The 19,490-nt window shown below is 41.5% G+C and overlaps 1 protein-coding gene across 13 annotated transcripts in view; it reads right to left on the bottom strand.

The window, feature by feature from the left end:
• Positions 1–19,490, bottom strand: part of Sox6 (SRY-box transcription factor 6) — a 550,047-nt gene that overhangs the window by 334,047 nt on the left and 196,510 nt on the right. The window contains exon 1 of one of the 13 annotated variants that reach the window (XM_029537960.1): positions 6,157–6,302. The exons of the other annotated variants lie outside the window; for them this stretch is intronic. The gene's annotated coding sequence lies outside the window, so the exon portion shown is untranslated. Of the gene's footprint in view, positions 1–6,156; positions 6,303–19,490 lie in introns of those variants that run through there. 13 annotated transcript variants of the gene reach the window in all.

The raw sequence follows: 19,490 nt of genomic DNA on the forward strand, positions 1-19,490 counted from the left end.
AACTTCGATGATAGCTAATTTAAGCCATTTCTGAAATTATACACCCACATGGTATTTCTTACAATACAGAGATAATACAGAATGTTGAGAGAAAAGGTATGCTTTGTCAGAGAAATACTTCCAAGGCCCCAGTAGACATTGTCACAAGCTTCTGTTAAGTACAGGAAAGGAGGACTTATTCCAGCACTTTATCCTTTGTGACCCACAGACAGACTTACACCTGCCCTGCTCATTGCTGGCTCCTTAGTGCCTGACCCATGCATCACATCTTACAGACGCTCAGTGGCTCTGGAAAGAAAGGCAGAAGGAAAAGCTGGAAGGGGTCAATGAGCAAATAGAGCATTCTTTTTTACTTAAGAGAACAGCTACAAATATACCACTCATGTGCCGACGCACTCACCTCTCTTCTGTCCCTATACTCTTGATCAAGCATCTTTCTGCTTTATTTCTAAACCCCATGATTATTTTGTCTCCTCCCAACATTTCTTCCTCCTGTGAAAGGCCCCAAACAACCACAAGGTGTTAACATGAAGATACACTTTACGATACCATAGCAACGAAACTTAAAACTAGTTAGATCAGCACCTTCCCTTGTTTACACAGCCATAGAAGAGTCTTAGAAGCTTGTTGCCAGCCTGCCTCAACTGTGTCAAGCCACTCTGCTGATGTCTCTCAGACCCTCCTTGCTAGCCATACTTAAAATCACCTCAGGACAGGGTTTTTCTGTGCATCAGGCTCAAACTCTAGCAACCTACTCTAAACTAGCTTATCTCTTTCAGTTCCTTCCTCTTTCAAATGAATTGCTGCCATTCTGTCTGCCTCCACTGTTCTAATCAAAACACATCAGTAGCTCTCCCCAGGAGACACAGTGAAATCTAAACTCCTGACCCAGGCATTCAAGACCCTGCACCCAGACTCATCTGAGTTTCCTAAGCCTTTTCTGGGTTGTACCTTCCCTTTCTGCCCTGTGTACACTGGACCCCTCAAGCTCTGCTCACTCTTGTTGTTAGGTTTTACCTGGCCCTGTCACTTCCCTCAGCTTCGTGGAACCAGCTAGGACCATCCCGGGTACTGTGTTTCTCTCAGGAAGTGCTCTAAGGAAGTCATTCTCACAATGTTTATTCAATATTACATGCACACAACCTTTTTCGAATGAAAGAATGATAGACTATAAACAATTGTATAAATTATCCCAATCAGACTATAGAGTTTCCAAGAAAGAGAACAAAATTCCATGTTTCTCTGCATCCCATGGTGCCAACCTAGTACAATATTTGGTATAAAGATGACATCAGTAAATATTACCCAGTTGTTTAAATGCTATTAAATGATTAAGGAGAAACTGGTAGGGTATTAACTAGCCAGAAAAACAGTAGCCATGATAGAAAATTTAAAATGAAGCTTCTAAACCTCCATACTCAATTAAATGTCTCCTCTTTACTCATGCCCTGGTCCATTAAATTCATTTAAAATTTTAAACATAAATGCAATTAAAAACCCAAACCAATCATTAATTTATTTTTCCAGGAACATTAAAAAAGATGAACAAATGAGATAGTAAATGGATAGATGATAGTTAGACAGATGAACATTGGAGAAATCACTAAAAACTTAGAAAAGCCATGCCCTGTGCTCTGTGCTACTACACATAGTGTGCGTTCATGTTATCAGACTACAACAGGAGTTAGGAGACATCGCTGTCCTGTTTAATGATGAAACCAACGAATAAAACTGCTTATTAAAAAATAAAATGTAAGGCCAATTGAGATGACACATGTCCTTAATCCTATCACTCAGGAGGCAGAGACAGGAGGATAACTTCAGGTTCAAAGCTTTCTCAATCTACATAATAACAGTGAGGCCAGCTAGGACCACAGAGCAAAAACCCCTGTCTCACAAGAAAAGAGAAAATGAAACAGCACTCACCCGAAGGGCATGCCAAGCAAAGAGGACAGAGTGTGAAAGCTGGCAGACTAGAATTACCACATGAATCCTTCCTTGCTAATATAGTCCCTCCATATAGAATATCAGTGTGCGTGTGTGTGTGTGTGTGTGTGTGTGTGTGTGTGTGTGTGTGTGTGTGTGTGTTCTAAATGCTCACTTAGTTAAACTTTAATCCACTCATTTCTATTTTCTTTTATGCCTAAAGTACAGCCCAATGGCAGAGTGCTTTCCTAGTCCTGGATCCCTAACACTTCAAAAGACAAACAAAAGATAATTTCTAATCCTAGAGTTGGAGGTATTTGATTACTAGATAACTACTGAAAGAAGGGATAGAGATAAAGACAGGCAGAGAGAAAAGAAAAGGAGAAGGAGAAAGAGGAGAAGAGCTGTGGTGGTTTGATGAGAATGGCCTCCACGGGCTCATTTATTTGAATGTTTAGACAGTTAGTAGAATTGTATGGGAAGGACTAGGAGGTGTGGACTCATTAGAGGAGATGTTTCACTGAGAGGTGGGCTTAAGCCATTCCCAGTTAACTCTTTCTCTGCCTCATGGTTGTTGTCTCAACATGTCAGCTCTTGCCTACTGCTCTGGCACCAGTGCCTTCTACCTGTTACTACTCTGCCTGCCACGGTGGCCGTGAACCCTAACTCTCTGGAACTGTGAGCCCCAAATTAAAAGCTTTCTTTCAAAAGCTGCCTTGGTCTTAGTGTTGTGTCTTGGCAATAGAAAGTAAGTAAAACAAGGAGGAAGAAGAGGAGGGGAAAGGAAGGAGATGGAGAAGGAAGAAGAGGAGGGGGAAGGAAGGAGATGGAGAAGGAAGAAGAGGAGGGGGAAGGAAGGAGATGGAGAAGGAAGAAGAGGAGGTCGATGACTCAGCCATCCAGACTCTCATTCTAGGTACTTTGACAGCAAAATCAGTTGAGCAGCTAACTACAGCTTCCAGTACAGAAGACTGGGCGGTGTGTTGTAGTGGGACTGTTTCTTACTGTGAACCATCCTTTTCGGTTTTTTTGTTTTGTTCTGTTTTGTTTTGTTTTGTTTTTGTTTGTCTGTTTTTGTTTTTTCGAGGCAGGGTTTCTCTGTGCAGTCCTGGCTGTCCTGGAACTCACTTTGTAGACCAGGCTGGCCTCGAACTCAGAAATCCACCTGCCTCTGCCTCCCAAGTGCTGGGATTAAAGGCATGCACCACCACGCCCAGCTGAACCATCCTTTTCTAGTGTACATTTTCTGGCTAGCATTGACAACCCACATATAACTATGTCCTTAAACAGTCAATAGTGAAATACAAGAATATCACTGCTTATTCATATCTAGGTTTAGAGGAAGATGAGATCCAATTTCTACTCACCAGCCCTGACTTCAGAAGCTACTCTGGACACAGGTCAGAGCTGGAAGCACTTCAAAAGGTATGACTCTTACTGCTATACCAACTGCAAAAGCAGGAGTCCGGACAGCCCTGGGGCCAGGAGGGTAGTGGGGAGGAGATGGAAGCTCCAGCAATATTCATTTAGACACAACTGTCTCAGCTGATCCCAAGGAGGACACAGGAACTCAAACAACACCCTAAAACCTTACTGCATATGACACTGCATGTACCCTAACTTCTAGAGAAAGAGGCAGGAAAGCTTCAAACACAAGGGCATGAATTTTTCTAAACTGTCACTGTCTGTAGAAGCTGAAGAAAGATTTTACCAGCAATACAGATTTCCACATTTTTAATATGCACAAAATAATCTGCTTTTACAGATAACTAAAGTGCCACTATCTTGTGTTTTCCCCTCCATACCTCTTTAACTCTCTACCTCCCTTATAGCTATTTGCTGTAAATTTCTCACTTGCATTTGCTGGTAACATATTATCATAAACAGCTCCAGGAGAACATGAGAATCCAATTGTCTCCATGAATCAATGCACAGAACTGTTTTACTTATCATTATAAAAGTCAAATGTGGCTGCCCACAGCCTTGCATATTAAGAGACTCTTTACTGAGTGTCCAACTGCATCTACCACGCTAAGAACCTCTGGCTTTCCCAAGATCTAGTGTTCACTATAAGAAAGAACTAGATGTTATTCACAGTCATAGGCCCCCGTCATGAAAGCATGCCTTGCAACTTCTCAAACCTGACTTGAGAGCGTTCTGAGGATGACTTTTAGAGATGCTATATTTATTTGTATCTACAGTGCCTAAAACTAGAAAAACCTTACCTGTTTTGACAGACCCTGCTGCCAGATGGAAGACTGTGGTATGGTGGGCAGGTTTTGAAAAGGGATTTAAATCTCAGACCTCTTACTTCATAGACTTGTCCACTTGAGAAGTCATTTAACTGTCTGAGCCACCATATCCCTATTTGTACAAGTGGGATCAACTTGTGTACCTTTAAGAGTTGATGTAACTACTGCACTAGTCACTGTAAAAGAACCTAGCATTTAGTAGAAATAGAACGAATGCTAAATTACTTCAAGTGAAATTTAGAGGAAAAATATTTTGGTTCAAACAAAGCCAATAAAAAATCCTTAAAGAAATTCTAAAATTTTAGAAATTGTTTAAAGTTCTACTCAATGAAAGTTTACTAGTCTCAGTCTGTCTATGACACAATGATAAGTGGGCTAGTGACAAAGTACATTTTATACACACAGGCACACACACCATCTCTACAAAGACTTACAGATAAGACAGTCTTTACACTGGAGAGACCAGATCCTACTGACCACACTACTGAGAGCTGTTTCCCAAGGACAAAGCATCAAGTCTGGGACTCAGGATGTCCATTTGGACCTCCTACTGTTCATCTCTTTCCTTGACTTTCAATAACAAACCAGAAAAAGTAATCCAAGAATTTGGATAGCATAACCCATTTATGCTCATTTTGAATGGATTTTTAAATGAAAACAATCTTATGGTAAACAGAACTTCCATCTTCAGTACTTATATTAACTTGACAGTACACAGGAAGCCTAAGCCACCCATGCTCCCTGAAATGCATGAGTGCACTTCAGAGCACACAGTGATACCTGTCCCCACATGACAGGCTCCAAAGTGTTTCTTGTCTTAGGCCAGTTTCTCTGTTTCTAAATCAGGTAGAGGACCCAGTTCCTACTGATGCTCTAAAGAGCTACACTGCAGCATCATGGCTGAAGACACGATGTTTATCCTCTCCCCGCCTTTTTCTTTAAAGAATCGGCCTGCCTGTTTGAAGTTTTAGTGACTTCATTCTTACAAAATAGACGTACTTCACTGGGGCTCAGTCAAAAACTCTATTCACTGCAGCTTCAGGTGCCTATTCACATTATTTGAAGCTGAATGTACGGAAAGGATAAACTCGCCTGAGGACCAAGCTCATAAACACAGAGGTTTCTACAGCAGATGGATGAGAAAAGAAACAAATAAATATTTTGAACTTTGTCAAGCATTACAGGGAACAAACTCGGGGTATGTATTACTCAGGGGAAAAAAAATGTAGAAGAGACAAGTGACAGAATAAAACGGGTTGGAGTGAAAAGAATTACTGAAGCACTATGGTAATGCATTTCTCAGAAGGCAATTCAACTCACTAGTGTTTCCTATAAAATACCTTTAACTATGTTCGACGCTGTGAATCCTGGTAGAACAGCAGCCTTTCCTAGTTAGAATTGTTTGTGAGCATTGACCTTTTTAAGTTCTTTAGCTAAAACACTCCAGAAATTACCCGGTGGCCTGCTTGTCAGTTGTGCCTCTTTGAAATGTTTATTATGATGAAATATTTCCATTAGGGAAGGTATCTTTGCCGCTGCACATAAGGTCCCTTGTCAGACGCAGCCTGCCTTTGAAAACAGCCAAGACTGGGGCACAGGTTACTCTTCCTCAAAGAGTTCCTGAACGAGTTCTGTGATTCTTCCTATATAATTATATACCAGGACCTTATAGTACACAGGGAAAAGAAAGTGCATGTTTTTTTTTAAAAAAAAAAATCTAATAAATACTACCCAAGAAAGGTATGTGTATTAAACCCCCAGAAAAATCAAATTTAAAAAAAAAAATTACAATTCCCTAGGAAGATTACAAATGTCATACAAAAATGCCTTTCAAGTTATTAGTTCGGTACCGTGACATCAGTGGCGGCTCCTCACACACCACCTTCCCACCCAATCAGGTAGGCTTTGAAGTTTAGAAAATTAGAAGGTAAAGTACCACAGTTAAGACCTGTGACAGCTAAAGGCACAAATCACTCACACGAAGTAGCTGTTCCTCCACTCTTCAATCCGGCTCGCTCTTGCCACATCAGCCAGAACTTCAGCACTTGAGGGCGTACCCCTCTGACACCTTCCCAAATCACAAAAAAACACTAATTTCTACTGAGTTCTAGGCTACCAAATGCAGCCATGGCTTTAAACAGCATCTAATCTGCTTAAACAAAGCAGTGTCAGTTTTGTTCAACAATTAAGAGTTTAAAGTGAAAAAGTGGATGGGCGAAGCGAAGCCTCCCGGCCTGTGGGGAGATGCAGCACCCACATGCCTTCTGCCACTGCTGCTACAGTTAAGCAAACTTTACAAGCTAGTCAAGCCATCATGCAATAGAGCCTATTTGCTGAGCAACAGTGGAGCTTTGTGGTCGGCCTCACAGTTGACAGTAAGTTATGAGCCCTTTGTGAGCACAGGGGAAGGAAAACAGAGATCGGAATTTGGCAGGAAAATATAATACAGAATTCTCCTGTCTATGGAACCTGAATTTTTGTGAAAACAATCAAGCATTGTTGAAAGAAAGAAAAGCAACTTTGACAGATGAAATATAGAGGGGCCCCTTTTAGGAAAACAGTAAACAAAGCGCCATTCAGGCCAGGTCCGTTCTGTCATTTATAAAGATAGCTCCTTCTGTGTGTGAGAGTTTACAGCAAAGAGTTCAGATTCAACAAATCAAGTGTAAAATCGCCCACAGTCCCCACTAGAAAAGCCTGCTAGGAAAAGACAGGAATGCCAAAGAGAAAAATATCACAGTTTTTTCTGTGTGGTAGAGAGGACACAATGGGTAGATGGGGTGAAAGGGCTCTAAGAGAAGTCCGAGAGACAAGCCAAAAATCTAACAATTGTTAATTATAAAGGGCTAATTTTGTCAGAGACAGGAAAAGAGAAGGACACTGGAGATCACTCAATAGAAATATGAAAGGAAGAAGCCATTCTCCATCATTGTTGGAGAACTATGTCTCTCTTTCTCCAGGCTGGACCTCATGAGGTCATCATTGGCACGAAAGCCTCAAAACCTTGGGCTTGGTTCTACTCTAGTTTGGCCATCTGGAATGCCAGCACACAGTGCAGTACTTTCTCCAAAGTATCTTAATTCCTCTTTCCAAAAATAGGCACCCTGGCCAGCTTTAGTCACCCAAACTGGAAAATGTACAGCAGAGAATGAAATGAAAAGCATTTTTGTTTCCTCGCCCTCCTCAACCAGAGCTGAGATTTCAGGGTGGGGGAGTCAGGGAAAGGAGCTCCAAACACTGAAGCTCTGACTACAGAGCCTGTTTCTGCTACGCACACAGTCGCCAATCGTCTGGCAAGTATTAGCAACCTGAGTTTGGGACATCTAAGAGACTCTTAGACACACATGTGCTTGCAGCCAACACAGTCATTGTTAAGGGAAAAAATTTTTTAAGAGTAGAAACAAACAAACAAACAAACAAAAAGTCACAGTTAAAATCAAATGACACAAGACTTGCACATCATTTGAAAAGCATGTATAAAATTACTTGGGTTTTGCTACACCCAGCTAAAGCAACAGCCTCTGCCGTGTACTAATCTGGAATCAAACCAAGCCACACCTAAGCAAATAATGCTTAGGAGATGCAAAATAATACAGATTCCTTTATTTAGACTACCCAAACAGTTTATTTCACCAACGAAATCCCATAATAACTAGCTACATTTTAAACATTCCTTTTAAAACAAAGCCCACAAAATGCTCACGTGTGCCCATAGGTCAAGAATAATAAAAGCAAGCATGCATATGGATTCAATGCTGCAAATTTACTCAGCATTGGTTAATGGTTTCTATAGAGATTGATGTCAATCTCTCTGGCCTTTCTTGTGTCAACAGTAAGTTACAACAAGAAAGATCGTGGCTTTTGCCTTTGATTAGAAGAGGTGTCTTTCTCTGGTTGGCTGAAGGTCACCGCTCTGCAGTATGCACTCACTTATTACAGCTCCCAAGCAGAGTGTATACAGAAAAGAGCTGATTTACTCCCCAAAATGGCCAGAGTCAGACAGAACAAAAGATGCCTCTGACTACATTAGCCAGTTTTCTTCTGAAAGAAATTTGATCCTGATAAAGCATTAAACACAGCACAGAGCTAATAAACCAGGAGTGGGAGGCTAACCACCCTGTCATTTTCCTTCTCTCCATCCCTTTCAAATCATACAATATCAGGTAAATGGTTATATTGTTTTATTGTAAGCAGCATACGTTACAGGAAAGTCAGTTTTATTGCAAATGTGCTGATGGTTCATTCTGCCCATGACACACAGTACTGCAGAGCAAAGGGTGTCTCCACACTGGAGGAAAACCAGAGATGAGGCACTCCTGACAGACCATCAGCCTCTGCCACAGTTAGAGATGAGCTGATCTGGGGAACAGTCCACCAGAGGAAAGAAGGCTAATGGGACTTTTCAATTAGGCTTCTTTTTGAATATTAGAAACTTTGTCATTGTGTTCTGAAGGAAACGGACCATTGTTTGACCTGATGGAGAAAAGAAAATACATTGTTGCTTGCCATTCTGAATACTTCATACAAAGCAAGATCTCTGGGACAGTGTCTTGATAGTAATCCTCAGCCTTTGGCTAGCAACCGGGAAATCCTCAGCCCTGAGCCCACCACCACTTTCATTTAGCATGCAAAGCTTTACTGCATGCTCTATATCATGTACTATCATGACTCCCAGACTCAGAGGTGTATAACACTGGGATATCCGGTACCCGTGTGCCTCACCTAATGACAGAATTTAACCTGATGAGAACTTACAAGTCAAAACTGCATTTTATACACCTCATCTACCAAGTCACAGAGCTTAGCAACTGTGCGGTACTGCCTACGGAATCTCGTGACTGAGTAGCTGAGTAGGAGCTGTAGCTTGCTGCCATGCGAGGAAGGTCAGAGTTCACCACACCTCAGGCTGCTAGCCTTGGATAAGAGGGGCTGCATGTGGTATTTGAAATATACTTTATATTAACATATTTGTGCCATAATAAAGATAGCAGATTCTAAACTGAGCAAATGTAATTGGGGACCATTTTGCCTTACACTATAGCAAGAAATAGAACTAGAGCATGAATCATTATAAGATAATATACACAGGCAGGAGCTCTAGAGAAACACTGTGAAAACCCAAAAGAAAACTAGCACATTCTGAAGAAATCAGAGGTGGCACAGAAGTCCCAGTCAGGGGGGTCCTGAAGGATGAGTAGTAGTTTGTCTGGTGGAAAAGGAGGTTCTGTAATGTGTAAAGGCATCCTGGGAAAACAAACTTCAAAGCAGCAGAGATACAGGGTGTCCTGAGGAAGTCTGGAAAGGCAGGCAGGCAACAAAGCAGAAAGGATTTCAGTGCTGTCCACCCAGTAAGGATTTATCCTCTGGGAGATAACATGTTGATGAAGAAATTTAACCAAGGGAGCAGTGTGGTCAAAATTCCTCGTAAGAAGAAAATCCCTCAGTGGCTTTAATAAGGATGACTCGGTCAAAGGGGCACACGTGTGTTTATGCTCCTGCTGCGGTACTTATGTGTGTCTAGCTGCCCTTTCCTTATCTGCTCCTCACTGCTCGGCTGGACATGTGGTGCCAACCAGTTACTCTACCTCCACATTCTTCCAAGCCTCTGTGTTCAGCGTCTCCAGCCACCGTTGATAAATGCTGTTGAAAGAAGACAGATGGAGAGAAGAGCAGAGGGAAGGAGATGACGAATAACAGCCAAGAAGGTATCTGTGAGAAAGCAGAGCTGCAGAAGAAATGGCTGGTGCAGTGGATGGGGTTTGAGCACTTACTGTGCTCTAAGCTCACTAGACCTCATTAGGTCTCCAAACGACCTACTAATCAATTCCTTTTACAGGGCCAGAGAAGTGATACACATCTTTCCACCTAGTCCTGAGAAGTCTGAGACAGGAGGATACAGAGTTCAGGGCCAGCCTGAGCTATACAGTCTCGAAACAACAATAAAGAAAAAATTGAACTCATTTTCAAATGATCCATGTTAAGCTCTAAAGTAGCTCAGTAGCTTTTGTGCCTGGGATTTTACTCCCACACTTCCAGCTGTTGGTGTATAGCAAGTGACCCCGTTTCCCAAATACAAATCATTCCAAAAGCTATACTAGTTGCTTTGTATGGGCAAGTATCTTGTCCCCACTTTACAGATGAGAAAACTGAAGTTTCAGGAGCTTAAGTAACTTCACTGCAACAACACAGGAAGTACCATGCAGCCTCCTGTCCTTGCTCTGTTTGGCAGCAGCTCCACTCCCAAGCCCTCAGCTTTCCACACACCTCTCTGTTTCCAGACCTACCGTCCAAGCTCAGCTAATAGCTTGACTTCTCCAGAAGCTTCTCAGGGAACATCAATCTTTCAGTGACTTTCCTATTGCAACTATTTATATAATAGCCATTTAACTTGATCAGGACAGACTTATATTTATTTCCTCTTCTATTTGTGCTATGTTCCCCCCAGACAGCTAACTTTGAGATACATCCCTGGCAGGATCCTTGGGCAATTTGTGCCATCCAAACATACCATACTTCACTCTCAGCTTTCAGGAGGGTATAAAAATTGTATCCTGGTGCAGTGTGACCCCCCCCCAAGATAAATGACAGGTTCCTAGCTACATAAACAACATGTGGAATGACTTTAGTACTTTAATAATAGGAAGACTTTCAGAATGATCACAGAAATAATAGCTAATTCTCCATATGAACATATGTATATATATAAATTCATCTGTCATATAACACAATGATATAGGTTCTTCAACCCTATTTTACAAGGGAAACTGAAGGAAATAAGAGAAAAAAAAAGAGCTAAGTAATCTGTCCAAGTTCCATTGGACAAGCCCACACGTCTCATTCCAGAGTCAGCGTGTCCTTAACTAAGAAAGAAAGAAAGAAAGAAAGAAAGAAAGAAAGAAAGAAAGAAAGAAAGAAAGAAAGAGAAAATGAGCTGTATTCCTCTTTAAGAAGAACGAGAGTGTGCCAAGTATGTCATTTTTCCTCAAGTGAATTATAAAGCACCCACATCACCCTCTCAGGAATACACCAAATCATATAGCATACCTCAGAACGAGCAGCCATTGTTTGCTAAAAACTGAAACTCATACCAGATTCTGTAATCCTAAACCAGCATAAGGCACCCTCCTCAGAACTGCCACACAACAGCTGTGAGGGGATCAGAGCGGTGGCCTGGGGAAGACACCAAGGAAAGCCTGGGGCAGCGCTGAGCACCAAATGGCTTCTGCTTCTGCGTGAGGTGGTGGTTGCAAAAGTGAGGAGAAAACCAGTCTCACTTTAGACAACATCCCTCGGCATTCAAAAGCTGGAAAACAAAAATGGCTGCATTTTGTGTTTAGATAAATTTATAATTTACAATTTTCACAGCCTGTATATATACTATTTCCTCTACTTTACCCAGTTGTCTCAGTGGTTAGGCTTCTCACTAAAAATCATCATCTCCTGACAAAGTTAGAGAGGGTAGCAATCCCACACCTCCACAGCTGGAGTGTGGAGCTCAGAGTAAAATCCATGCCCCTAAAAAAGGATAACAACCAAAATACCGCCCCCTTTTACCATGTGGTCCTCCTGAAGAGAAGAATGTGGCCCCTGTGTAAAGCTACTGAGACTGAAAAGCACACAGTGGCCAGACCAAGCTAGGTCCACACCTTTCCCCTTGAGAGAACAATAGCAAGCAATAAACACTCCCTCCCGTCCAGGCCCCACAGCCCCACTCCTCCCTTCCCAGATCTTAGGGAACAGCAGAGCGACAGAGCATCAATCACCACAGCACTGTCACACTGTCACAGTCCCCGCTACCACTCTGCTCAGAGAACACTAGAAGAGTGAAAATGCAGCCACGGCTGCGTGTGGAACGGCACGCTGCTTCTCGCTTCTCCAGGAGGTGGTAAAATACAGCAAACATGTACAGAAACGCTATGGGGTGCCTAATCCTGCTTAAGGAAGAGGGAGATCAAGAGAGAACCTGACAGAACAAGCAGAGAAAACTATCCAGAGCTGAGGTCTCCTTCACCACAAACATTCTCTGGAAAGCAGAGATTAGGATGTACATTGACTCTTCTCAGAATATGGAACTTTTCACATTCCTGTAAGGAGCGACAACACGTCACATATATCATTCAGAAGTTGCCAGAGTGGTAACGGCCACATGGAACAGCTCAGAGCACCTATCTCTCTTGACATGGAGATGACCATAAGCAAGGCACCTTGCCAGTAATGTGAGCACAAGGCTGTAGATAAGAAAAGTGCTACCAAGCCCAAGTATTCTCCTCACTATTCTCTTATTAATTCATCAGTAAATGTGGATACATATGTACATGGCACAATTCTGGAGTCCAGAGATAAAGCGGGTAAAGTCACTTCCATAACAAGCTAAGTCCAAGTGAAGCCAACTCTCAGATGTTCTCCAACTCCGTGGTCCCACCACTAACAGTTTATGAATTGCACAGTCCACGGTGGAGAGCACTCCTCACAGTAAGGAAGAAGGGCCTTCCAGCCTCAGGATCTGACATATGGTTTACTGACCTAAAAAAAGGGTTTAAGTAAATAGAGATAACTGTTGTTTGAGATGTAGAGGCAGATTCCCATTGTTAAATAAATTCCCTGTGGCTAGACAGAGGTGAGTGGAAGAGAAAAGGTCTGAAGCCAGACTACAGCTAGTTTATAAGCTCATATTGTGGGGAGGGGCATTTTTTCCCCTTAAAAACAGGTTAAGATCTTATTTTTAAGGATTTCTGATGCTAAAAGTTATTTTTGGTAATAAGTCTCTATATCTTTGCTTATTCTTATCAGAAGCATGGTTTAACATTTAAGTTTTCAATAACTGGCATCAGGAGATGAGCACTGAGAGATAAAAGCACACATAAAATTCATCTAAACAACCAAGCGGACAGACTCGGCCACATAGCTCACTTAAAGCCAATCTCCACGAGTCCCTGTCTCACAATAAAAGACAAAGTAAACCAGAACAAGTTGTCAAACTCTACTATCTTGCTTGCCAAGTGAGGGCTGATCAGTGAAGGGGAGCAATTTGTGCCAAGTGTACAGCTACTTCATGGTGGCCCCGGCACAAACACCCAAGAGTAACCATACCTACTTGCTACAGAGCCAGGTTTCCCTGTTACTAGACAGCAGGAAGTATTCGTAGATGGATTGTTTTTCTTACTCCATGGTTTAAAAAGATACAATGCTACTAGCATGCAGTATTTGTAATCATTACCTATAAGAAAAGTTTCCCTTTCAAACCTAACTCTTTTTCCTCCCCCAAACTTCTCAGTTCAATTAAGCTGGAGAATTTTTAAGAGCTCTCAAACCAAGGCCCTGACCTAACAGACCCTGGCAAGAATCTGTTACACTTAATCCATAACAATAATAACTCTATCTGAATAGCCTTTCCCTGGAGACAGGGGCAGGACTTGCAGGATAAGCCCCACCCCTACCCCAAGGGAAATTTCTCAAAGACTTGCATTTTTAGGGAAAGAAAACACTCTTCCTAGACTGGCTAAGGTAATATTTTGGCACTCGTACAGTCACCGTTCTCTGTTGAAGTCAGCATCCCTGGGGATACACAGCAGAGGGTGAACAGGATTGCCAAACTGAGGAGAAGATATTTCTAGGTTTGTCTCTGAGAATTGTTTGACATGGAAAATCAACACCCTCTCTGTCTGTTCTACCCATCTGTAAATAGGGATAACAGTTTCATGGCAACCAGGTAGAGCCCACAGCTTAACAGACATAACATCAATGGGAAAGGCAGAGCTCATGTACACACATGGGGAAAGCAGCAAGAGTAATGCGAGTATCATTACTCAGACCTACTGCTACCAAGTTTAGAGATCAGGAAGCCATCGTACACAGAATTTAGGAAAGACTTAAGAGCAAGACGCAGCAAGAATATCAACATAGAGACATTAGATCGCCCAGTAAGAAACCAGTCTTTTGCAACCTTAAGAGGTTACTTAAACTTCTTCAGCCTCCCCTTCCTCACTGGTAGAATGGGATGATTTTACTTTAGAACTGCTACAAAGAATAAGTAACAAAATTAGGCAGATACCTTGTATTATCCAGAATGTTAATTGGCATTATCAAAAATAAATATTTCCTTCTAGAGAACTTCAAATCCCTGGCCTTTACTTGACATTCTCATTATATCAACTGTAATATTACTGTAATATAAAACAGTAACAGCACAAACATCATTCCAGGGCTTGAAGAAATGACTCCATGGGTAAAGTGCTGGCTGTCCAAGGGTAGAGATCTGAGTTTGAGTTCTCTCAACACACATAAAGCCAGACATGGTAATGCATGCATCTGTAATCCAGACCTCCTGTGGTGAAATGGGAGGCAGAGACAACTGAATCCCCTGGAGCTGACATGCCAGCTAGCTAGCGTTCTGTATGTAGCAGCTGGATGTACCTGATCCTGTCTCAAACCATGGAGAAGGCTATAGGGCTGACACTGAAGGTTGTCACTGACCAGCACATACATGCTACGCTTACAAATGTAAACACAAGCACAGACAATAGCATTTCTGATCAATATAGAACAAGAAAAACTAGAACACTAATTAATCAACATGTTAGCAATTGGGCAGAATCAGTTCTGTGGATGGGTATTTTCTGTTACACGGTACACATTTCAGATCCGGGAATTTTCAGCCTTCTTTATGACTGTAGACTACAAGGGTATTATATTCTGAGAAAATGCCAGATGTATGGATGTCTTAGTCCTGAGGTAAAAGATGTTCATCGTAGCGTATATTATCTGTTTGGTGTCATGTTGACACCTATTGATGATGCTCTTGATTTTTTTATACCTCTATGTCATTCTTTGTTTTCAATAAAAACATGAGCAAAAAGCCCTCAGACTAATGGACTCGGACATTTTTCAGACACAGCTTTAATTCCCTTTCATGAGATCAGGAGCAGGGACATTTCTAGTGGTAGACATATGTGGCACAGACATGAGATCACACTCTGAGCTTAATAGGAACATAACAATCTACTCATTGTTTACACTTTAACCCACAGGGCAGCTGGGAATCACATCCAGCCATATGCAGAGCTGAACAAGTGGTCATGACTTCATTAAAGCCAAGCCTTAACGCACACAGTTTGGATGGTGTGCTGAGGGGCAGGCCTCTTGCCCTGGCTGCTCTGAGTCTAGCCAAAGGGCCCAGGCGGTTGTTGCAAATGTCCTCTGGGATTAGACTGTTCTCTTTGCCAGGGACTCATCTGCTCTCCTTCCCACTTCCCCGTTCTCCTACAGTGTTTAATCAGCTGCTAGGATGGCTAGAGAGGTCTCTCCATTCTTACCTCCTGACATCCTGCAAAGAGAGCCAATTATAAAATGATCTACATACAATTCCACCAACCTACACACATAGAAGTGCTTCTTGTGTCATAAAGAATGAGTTCAAGTAGAGAAAGAAATGAAAGGGATTTCTTACTTAATCTTTCCCAGTCTATGACAGCTATAGGGAATATTATATCCAATTTGCAGACAAGAGACTGAGAAGGAACACTGCAGGCAAATTGCAAGACGAAGATTTATATCTGGGCCTAAATTTGCTGTTTTTATTATTCAGTGGCTCAGAGAACAAATTACTTCATAAGCTACGGCCTATCACAGTTCCTTTCTACATCAGGCTCTGTACAAATTTACCAGGAAAATGTGCTCTTGGTGAGGAATCACTGTTTAACAGGGAGGGGTTCTTCTGTACATTGGTGTTACTGTCTTACAAGATCTCCATCTGGGTTTTGTGGCTGTTGCTTTGGGTTTGGTGTTATCAGTTTGCAATGCTAGGGCCTACACACAGGTAAGGGCTACAGCTACAGCCCAGCTTCTTCCATGTCTTTTCCTTGCCTAAGATCAAATATAATACAAGTACCAAGTTTTCAGGATGAGTGTGAGAGAATAGACCATCAAAACACCTGCAATATTCACCAAAGTGCAGAGCCTCCTCAGACCTTCTTAAGCCCTAGGCAGGAATTAGGCATGGGACATATATCTCTAATCCCAGCATTTAGAAGGCTGAGGCAGGAGGATAACAGAAACTCAAGACTACTTCCATTACATAGTGAAACAAATAAAATAAAACTTCTTATAAGGATGCCCATCATTCTTATAATATATAAATGTGTATATATATCATTACAGTATCATACAGAATCATTACAGTATAATTTAATATTTTGTACACTAAATTTTAAAGTAACTAAAAATTCCACACGTTGAGTTGCATGTCTCTGCTTATTCTGGTTCCTATTACTTTCTTCCACTCACTTGACTGCAGTCCCTCTAAACCTCACCCCTGTTCTGGAATAACTGGATTCATTTCTAACCCTCCTGGGGAGGGAGTCACTACACTGGCAGCTCCTCTGCCTGGAATTCTGCTTCTGTTCTGCCTGAACACTTCCTCTTTCTGTCTTCATTTCTTGTTTTATTCTGTCCCATAGAATTTCTTTTCCAGCCTAGAAGATATTACTTTACTTTCTGAGGTTGCCTTTCTGTTGTTGCCTGTTTCTCTCTGTTAGAATATAATCTCTGGGGTTGGGTTTTTCTCTTTTGCTCACAGATGTGTCCCCAAGGCCATGGCAGACATCTAGTATGTGTTCAGTGAACACCTGATAAGAAACCCTAAATTCCAAAGAATGAATGGTTACATGCACAGATGGAAATACTGTGCAACACACATCCTAAATTCATCTGCATGCGGTCTTGACTTCACTCTGAACTTCAACAGAGACCATCATTACACATACTTTCCTACCAAAATCTCACACTTAACAACTCAACACCATCAGGGCTTTCTGGCCTAGCACTCTAAAGAGCCTGCCTGCTATGGTTCATTCTTATCCTACTAGCTTTGAGATCATACTTGACCTCTGTGTCTCATATTCTGTATCAAAAATCATAAAATAGAATAAAACATAGCTCGTGGAAATTACATAAAAGATTAAACTATGCACCATGCTTACACATCTTCAGCACAGTATCTTGTCCAGAGATAAGTATGGATCTTACCAATCATTATTATAAGAGTATTTGTTAAATGACATATGAAACTCTAAACTCATTCATTTATACTACTTTAATTGGTTTACATAGCTTCCTTGATTGGTCAATAATTCTCTCCAACTATGTGGGTCCCAAGGATCAAACTCACTTTTGGTTACACTGAACTATCTCATTGCACTGATCTTGCTCTTTAAAACAGGCTTCCCTACTAGCATAGAACTTTCAAAGTAGGCTAGGCTGCTAAACCCACCCAGAGATCCAACCTGGGATTGAAAGCAGATGCCACCATGCCTGCTTTCGGGTTTGTTTTTGTTTGTTTGTTTTTGTGTTTTTGTTTTGTTTTTTGTTTTAGTTTTTTGAGATTTGTTGGTTGGTGGTTGAAAACAAAAACAAAAATAAAAACATGGGTTCTGAAGATTAATTCCTTTCTCATGCCTACTTTGCCAACAAATAACCGCCTAGACTCCAACCTATATCATTAAATCAAATAAAGATACAGATTGCAAATGCCAAATTGCTCAAAATGAGCATGGTAAGTAACACAAAACTTTTTAAAAAGCAACTTTGTAAGTCCGGTCCCTTGTCTAATTATACCATGTGAGGTATACGAAACTACACCAAAGTATATGAAACACTTTTTGAGAATTGTATAATAGTGTGTGTGTGTGCTCTAAGAGAGAAGAGATGGTGAAAAATGAATAGCATGGGAAGAAAGAAGCAAAAAGAACAGAAAAGTGGGATCAGACTGCCGGCTTTTCAATCAAGGGAAAATCAATCAGAAGCAACACTGTAAGAAAAGACAGCATGCAATAACAAAGATTTGGGCTGATAACTAAGAGTGAACTTTGTTGGAAAGCCCACTACTTCAAAGATCACTGAGACAAGCCCAGCGTAGTGAGACAGTGGCTGACTCTAAGGAAGCAGCAGTGGGTCCTGGTCATAAGGAGCTGGGCACTACACTCTCATGGCAGGGCAAATGTGGGGGACAGTGACCAGAGAGTTAGGGATCCCTCAGCTCTCTGTGAAATGGTAATTTAAAAAGGAGAGAGGGGTGTTCAGCTTAGATTCATCATAAATAGGATATCACCTGCCAAAAACCTAGATAGACTAATTCAGAGTCTAACATTCCCGTATTGTGAAGCCCTGCCCATCACTTTGAAGATATTTCATTTGTGTACTTCACTTGATGCTGTAAAAATGCACATTAGTAATGTGAATAATGTGAAACTTGCCATGCTGGTACTTATGACACAAACACTTTCTCAAAAGTCTTCACAAATGTAGTTCATAGTGGGGGTGAGGATGGGAGCAGAATGACATTGTACAGAATGTCATTCCCAGCAATGTGACAGCACATGTACCATCCACAAGCAGCAGAACACAAAAATACAGTCTCACCACAAAACATTAACCTTAACAGAGACACCAAACCTTGGAGTCTCTGTATTCAGTAACAGCCTCCAAGGACAAGCCATGATTCTTTCGTCCACACACAAACCAATAGATTATAGAGATGTGTCCAAAGCAGACAGCCCACTCTTCCGCTAATGCATTTTTTTTTCTCATCCCTTGGGTCTAACTTCCTTCTCTGTGCTACTCTCTCACTCCAAAATAACTTAAGGATCCAACTTAGATAACTGCTGCCATCTGTGAACCTCTCTTTCTACTAGGGAATAGAGAGCCCTACAAGTAATTATTTGTCTTCACACATTTAATCGGTAGATTTCTACCATTTCCAGAAGCACACCCAGTGACTAGCCAATTTTTATCTCAAGAATTTGGGCTATATGGTCTAAATGTGCTTAATTCTGAAAATTTCAAACCCAAATGTGCAAAATAATTGTAAATAAATGCATACATATAAACAGAGAGATGACTTAGCAGCTAAAAGCACTTGCTCCCAATCCTGAGAAGCTGGGTTCTATCTCTGGACCCACATAGTGGAAAGAGAAAACTAATAATACCTCCGATTTTTCTCTGAGTTATACACGAGCACACACACACACACACTTTTCAAAAATATGTAACACCCTAGGTACTATAGTATAATTGTTCTTGAGAGAAGGAAGGGAAGTGGGAAGAGGGGATGGGGAAGAAGGAAAGAGAAAGAAGAATGAGAAGGAGAGGTAGAAAGAACATGGAAGAGAGGAGGAGAAAAGAAAGGAAAGCAATAAAGAAGTAATCAGAAGGGAAAGGAGAGGAAGAAAGAGAGCAAAGAAAGGGGAGGGTGGAGGGAAAGAGGAAAAGGGGAAGGGAGGGGAAGGGAGGGGAAGGGAAGGGAAGGGAAGGGAAGGG

This window comes from Mus pahari, chromosome 1, assembly GCF_900095145.1.
Source record: "Mus pahari chromosome 1, PAHARI_EIJ_v1.1, whole genome shotgun sequence".
Taxonomy (NCBI): Eukaryota; Metazoa; Chordata; class Mammalia; order Rodentia; family Muridae; genus Mus; species Mus pahari.